Source organism: Molossus molossus, unplaced genomic scaffold (genome assembly GCF_014108415.1).
Source record: "Molossus molossus isolate mMolMol1 unplaced genomic scaffold, mMolMol1.p scaffold_m16_p_12, whole genome shotgun sequence".
Taxonomy (NCBI): domain Eukaryota; kingdom Metazoa; phylum Chordata; class Mammalia; order Chiroptera; family Molossidae; genus Molossus; species Molossus molossus.
In genome coordinates this window covers 65,812,244-65,819,175 of record NW_023425347.1, presented here as the reverse complement: position 1 = coordinate 65,819,175, position 6,932 = coordinate 65,812,244, and the positions used below count along the sequence as shown (strand labels likewise).

At 38.1% G+C, this 6,932-nt stretch overlaps 1 non-coding gene across 1 annotated transcript; it reads left to right on the top strand.

Moving 5' to 3' along the window:
• Positions 1-4,950: 4,950 nt before the first annotated feature.
• On the top strand, positions 4,951-5,057 carry LOC118627296. Its single transcript, XR_004959060.1, has one exon. It is a non-coding gene; the product is annotated as a U6 spliceosomal RNA (small nuclear RNA).
• The last annotated feature ends 1,875 nt before the right edge of the window (positions 5,058-6,932 follow it).

Here is a 6,932-nt window from a genome sequence, read left to right as displayed (position 1 = left end):
AAGCAAATGGGTCACCCTGGCCAGTTGGAGCATCGCCAGCAAACCAAGGAGTCCCGGGTTTGATTCTGGCCAAGGGCATGTACCTCGGTTGTGGTTCGTCCCTGGCCCTGGTCAGGATCATGTGGGAGGCAACCAGTCAGTGTGTCTCTCTCACGTCAATGTTTCTCTCTCTCTCCCTCCCTCCCACTCTATCTGAAGATAAGTGAGAAAATATCCTTGGGTGAGGATTAAAAACGAAATAAAAATAAAATGGGTCTGCAAAAATGTTAGACTAAATGAATTCAGCAACATTGCAGAATACAAAACCAATACAAAAATCAATTGCATTTCTCTACACCAACAATGAACAATCCTAAAAGAAAATTAAGAAAACAATTCCACTTACAATAGTATCAAAAAGAATAAAATACTTAGAAAAAAACAACCAAAAAGGCAAAAGACCTGTACACTGAAAACTAGAAAACATTGCCAAAAAAATTAAAATACAAATAGACGTTTTATGTTCGTGGAATGAAAGAAAATGTTAAAATGTAAATACTACACAAAATGATCTACGGATTTAATGCAATCTCTTTCAAAACCCTGAAAAAGTCCGGCCGGTGTGGCTCAGTGGTTGAGCATTGACCCACGCATCAAGAGGTCGCCGGTTCGATTCCCCAAAAGGACACATGCCCAGATTGTGGGCCTGACCCCCAGTGAAGGGTATGCAGGAGGCAGCCAATGGATGTTCTCTCTCATCAACGTTTCTATCTCTCTCTCCCTTTCACTTCCTCTCTCTCTAAAATCAATGAAGGAAAAAAAAAAAAACCTGAAAAAGCTTTTGCAGAAATTTTTTAAAAACCTAAAATTTATATGAAATTTTAAGGGGCTCCAAATACCCAAAACAGTTGAAAAAAGAACAAAGTTGGGGGGCTTGTTCCTAATTTCAAAACTTACTACAAAGCTGCAGCAAGCAAAACAACATACTGGCATAAAGACAGACATATAGCCCACCTGGTGTGATTCAGTGGATTGGGTGTCATCCCAAGGACTGAGAGGTCCCGGTTCAATTCCCAGTCAGGTCACATGCCCCGGTTGTGGGCTCAATCCCCAGTAGGGAGTGTGCAGGAGGCTGCCAATTGATGTTTCTCACATTGATGCTTCTATCCCTTCCTCTCTCAAAATATATATATATATATATATATATATATATATATATATATATATATATTTTTTTTTTTTTTTTTTTTAAAGGACAGACATATAGACCAATAGAATAGAATAGAGATCTCAGAAATAAACCCTTACATTTATGGTGAAGAGTTTTTGCTCATTTTTCAATTAGGTTGTTTTTATTGTTAAGTTGTAATTATTTATATACATTGTGGATATCAATCCCTTATCAGGTATGTAATTTGCAAATATTTTCTCCAATTCTGAAGGGTGCAAGACCATTCAATAGGGAAAGGATGGTCTTTTCAACAAATGGTACTGGAAAAACTAAACCTTCACATGCAAAAGAATGAAGTAATTAGACCCTTATCTTACACCATAGACAAAAATTAACTCAAAATGGATCAAAGACTTAAATGTAAGACTAAAAACTAAAATTCTTAGAAGATATTAAAAGGGGAACATCTGTAATACTTTCAACAATAAAGATAAAAAATAACCAAAAAAATTCTTAGAAGATAGAAGGAAGATTCATGGCATTGAATTTGGCAACGATTGCTTGGATATGACACCAAAGGCTAAGGCAACGAAAGAAAAAAATAGGACTATATTAAAAAAACTGAACTACATCAAAATTAAATTCTTGTGCATCAAAGGATACTATCAAGAGAGTAAAAAGCCTGGCTGGTGTGGCTCAGTGGTTGAACGTTGACCCATGCACCAAGAGGTCACCAGTTCAATTCTCAGTCAGGGCACATGCCCATGTTGTGGGCCTGATCTCCAGTGGAGGGCATGCAGGAGGCGGCCAATCGATGTTCTCTCTTGTCAATGTTTCTATCCTTGTCTCCCTTCCTCTCTAAATCAATAAAGAGAAAAAAAAATTTTTTTTAAAGAGTAAAAAAACAACCTGTAGAATGGAAGAAAATATTTGCAAATTGTATCTCTGATAAGGAATTAATATCCACAATATATAAATAACTACAACTCAAAAACAACAAAAAACCTAATTTGAAAATAAGCAAAAGACTTGAATACACATTTCTCCAAAGAAGATATAAGAATAGCCAATAAGCACATGAAAAGATGTTCAATGTCACTAATCAAAAAAACGCTAATCATCCCTGGCCGGTTTGGCTCAGCGGTTGGAGCATCAGCCTGCGGTCCGGAGAGGCCGGGGTTCGGTTCCCACTAAGGGCATGTACCTTGGTTGCAGTTTGTCCCCGGCCCTGGTTGGTTGTGCGGGTGGCGACCACTCGATGTGTCCCTTTCACGTTGATGTTTCCCTCTCTCTCTGTTCCTCTCTCTCCCTCCCACCTAAACAAAAGGTGGAAGAATGTCCTCGGGTGAGGATGATAAAAAAAAAAAGAAAGAAAGAAAATGGAAATCAAAGCTACAATAGGCTACCATTCTACACCTATTAGGATGGCAAGGATGTGGAGAAATTGGAATCCTTGTACATTATTGGTGGGAGCCAGATTGGTTTCAGAATTAGATTTATTTTGGATTTAAAAAATGTAATATAGGACATATGTCATTTAAGTAACACTCCCAACTGAGTTTGAGGCAGTACTCTATAATCCAACACTTTAATATATCTGCAAAGTTTGTACCAAATTTATTTAAAATGTACTTTTTTCCCAAACCATCTTGAATTTAATTGGGGTTTGGACTTGTGGATATTGTAAACACGTATTATTATTTGTAGATAATCTGAAGGCTATTAAGTATGCAGGTTTCCATAGCTTAAGAAAATATGTATATTTTATGAAAGATGATGTGGTGTCATATCCAAATTATTTTTACCAGTAGATGCACTCATCCTACAGCTGCAGCCATTGTGGGCTGATAACAATTCACACTTGTCCCCTTCTCGGAAATGTGCCCTTGAACAAAAAGGAGCCATTTCTCTTTGGGGCAAGGGAAATGGGGGAAAGACCTGTCAATGACTGACATAGTCCCTTATTTCAAGGGACCAATTTTGGGGTACAGCTCTTGTTTCAGAGATTCCCTGTGGGATTAGACTGAAGCAGGATTTTGAATTCATGTTCTTTCTTAGTTTTTCTCTCCTCTCCTATGCTGCTTCTATCTCTCATCTTTTCCTAAGAGTAAGTCCCTCAATAAATCACATGAACCAGAATCTCTCTCTCAGGCTCTACTTCTAGGTAACCTAATCTAAGACATTTAGTGCCAAGAGTGGTCCTAGACAGAGAGTGAACTGATGGTTGCCAGAGGGGTGTGTGTGGGGCGGGGGGGAGGTGAGGGACTGAGTGAAAGAGGTGAAGGGATTAAAAAGTACTAATTGGCGGTTACAAAATAGTCATGGGGATGTAAAGTACAACATAGGTAATATAGTCAATAATATTATAATAACTATGTATGATGCCAGGTGGGTACTAGAAATATCAGGTGGAACACTTTGTAAAGTATATGATTGTTTGACCACTATGCTGTACACCTGAAACTAATACAAAATAATATTGAATATAAACTGTAAAAATATACAATTAAAATAAATAAAAATAAGGTTAATTTAAAAATCCGGAACCTCTATACCTATTAAACAACTCCCTATTTTCCCTCTCCCCAGCCACCACTATTCTACTTTTCTGTTTCTGTAAATTTGACTATTTAGATGTCTCATATAAGTAGAATCACGCAGTATTTGTCTTTTTGTCTGCTCATCCATTCTTGATCTCTTTTAGTTTTATATAATGGGTAGTTCATCTATCTTGGCCCCAAGAACACCAAGTTCTTTGAGCTATTTCCAAAATCCCTGTAAGCCAGACCTTTCTGGCTAGCATTCTGACAATAAGTCTACCCTTCTGATGGTTAAATAGTGCCACTGGTGGATTACTACCATTGTTATTAAATATTTATTGGAGGGCTGTGCTTTAGCTTTGCACAAAAATTACAGCTTTTTATTTTACTTACTAGCATTTACTCTTTTCATAGACTAATTTGCATGGGATTGAGAAAAGACTGGATGGCTAAGTGAAAATAAAATGAATTTGAGAGTTAGACATATATTCAAATCCAGTTTTTGCTGCTTCATTCATTCAATAACATACAAAGAGTCTACGTCACTGTGAGATATAGGGGGAAAGTTGTTCCTTAGATGTCAGGCTTCTATTTTGACTGTAAGGCTTCCATTATGACTAAACACTATATGTTGGATTTTAATACGTCTTTTTAATCTTTGCAAAGTAATACATAAAAATTTCTTTCCGTAGATAATAAAAAAATGTTTGTGAAGGTATGACTTTTTGCTTTTACAAAATGAGTGTAAGAACACTCATATCTTGTATATTCTTTGTGGAATGTCTGACCACCAAGGTCAGGTTAGCTTGACCATGACTGAATCCAGGAAGCCAGAAATAAACTTCCCAACTCTCATTTTATCTAATTAGACATTACAGTGGTATTAGAGTATCTTGTCCACCCCCAGCTCCTGAAGCAAATGAGACAGCAAATAGGACAATGCGATGTTCAGTGTTGTACTTTTCCTCGATAAAGCTCTCTGCTATCTGCCAGAGGCACTGTTTGCCTGTACCAGGGGCCACCCAGCCCTGACATTCATAAAGGGTACAAGAGAATTCTACCTTGCCACTTGTACTATTTTGCCTTTTATTCTTTCCTTCAGAGGCTTAAGGGAGGTTGTGGGTGGTGGCAATAAAGCAGAACAATAAAACTCACTTGGCAATTGGTTGTGAGAGTCATTTCCTTAACCCTGTTACCTGGGCCAAATAAAATAGAACTACATCTCAAGGCATACGAATATGAAGTTTGTGCTCGAAGTCTGTGCTCGCTTTGGCAGCACATATACTAAAATTGGAACAATACAGAGAAGATGAGCATGGCCCCTGTGCAAGGATGACATACAAATTTGTGAAGCATTCCATATTTTTTAAAAAAGAAGAGCCCTGGCCGGTTTGGCTCAGCGGTTAGAGCGTCGGCCTGCGGTCCTGAGAGACCCGGGTTCGGTTCCCGCTAAGGGCACGTACCTCGGTTGCAGTTTGTCCCTGGCCCTGGTCGGTTGTGCGGGTGGCAACCACTCGATGTGTTCCGTTCACATCGATGTTTCTCTCTCTCTCTCTCTGTTCCTCTCTCTCCCTCTAACTCTACCTGAACAAAAAATGAAAAAAATGTCCTCGGGTGAGGATAAAAAATAATAATAATAAAATAAAATAAATTAAAAAAGAAGAATGTGAAGTTTTTCATAGCTTTAATTGGGCTCTACCCCCTCAGAACATCATCCAATCATGACCTCTAATTTACCAAACTATATAGTCACTTTTATGTCACTGATGATCTTGCTCAATGAATTAGAACAATTTAATTTTGGCTTATTTTAACTCTCAAGATTACATATACTGATCTCTAGGCACTTTAAAAGTCCTGTTTTGGATACAAAATGGGGACGTGTCACTGACATACCCTTATCCACCCTAGCTCCTGCTTTTCTCTCTGGTTCTAGACAGAACACTTTTTGAGAGCCAGTAATTCTCCTGTGGGTGACAGTGGCAGTTTAACTCCTCCAGAGAGCAGACACCAAGACACATATAAAATGCAATAAATTCATTGGGGGTACCATCTGTGGAAGATGAAGGAGAGAAGGAGCAGGAGTAGTCAGTGACAGGGTCAGATCTTTTACAGTGCTCCTCTCTTCTCTGAGTCATTGTTCATTCCAAAATAAAACTCAGCTAATAACCCCAGCATACATATTCATTATGTTAAATGCTCCTTTTCCAAGGCGTCCTAGCTGGAATTTAAACACAATAGATTTGTCTAACTCCAAAGCCAATGTGACAGATATTGTGCTTGGGCCTGAGTTAGTGAACAAGATAAACAGTCCAACCCACAGGGAGTTCACAGTACCAATAATTCTCCCAGTAATCATGTTTCTTCTCTGGACCCCAGCCTCAATAGTTACCATTTATTGATTGCTTCCCTGTGCTAGTCACTGTGCTAATTCATTTAGTCCTCAACAGCCTCCCTGTTAAATGGGTATCACTAACCCTATTTTATATATGAAGAAACTGAGATTTGGAAAAATTAAAGCTATTAAGTATAGCTAATATTTATTAAACTTTATGTATAAAGTATAGCTAATATTTACTGAGCTCTCACAATAACCTTATGAAGTAGGTGCTTTTATTATTTTCATTTACAAAAGAGAAAACTGAAGCACAAGCGCTTTAATAGCCTTTCCAGGGAAATACAGCTAAGTAAGTGGTGGAGGTTCTCTAGTTTTCAGAGCTTGCTTGCTCAACCACTATTCCAAACTGCCAGGAGAAATTTTCATCCCAAGCCTGTCTGATTTCGAATTATCCTGTCTAAGCTATACATTGCTTTTCCACTCAATTGTTCCCATTCATTCCTTCTTTTTGTGTGTGTGAGCAGATGACCTACTTCCTCAACAAATACTAAGTGCCTATTATATATGCTATATATTAGGGAAACAAGATATCCATGCAGTATGTACAATATAAGAGAAACTCCAAAATTATGAATCTCAGAGCTTATCAAGATTGGTCTTCACAGCTGCCATCCTTCCCCCCAGAGATTAAGAAACAGGTCTTGGCTCTGGAATATAAACAGATCCTATTGGGAGAGGTAGGAAAGATCTCTATTTCACCTTCTTGGAATGTAAACAAATGGCTCTGGGGGGGAGGGGAGATAAGAAATTTTATCTGTCCAGAAGTCTCATTTTTAGGGTTGCTATTCAATCACTCTTTAAGCTAGGTTGCCAGGTGGTTGTTTTTTTCTCAGAAAGCTTTAAC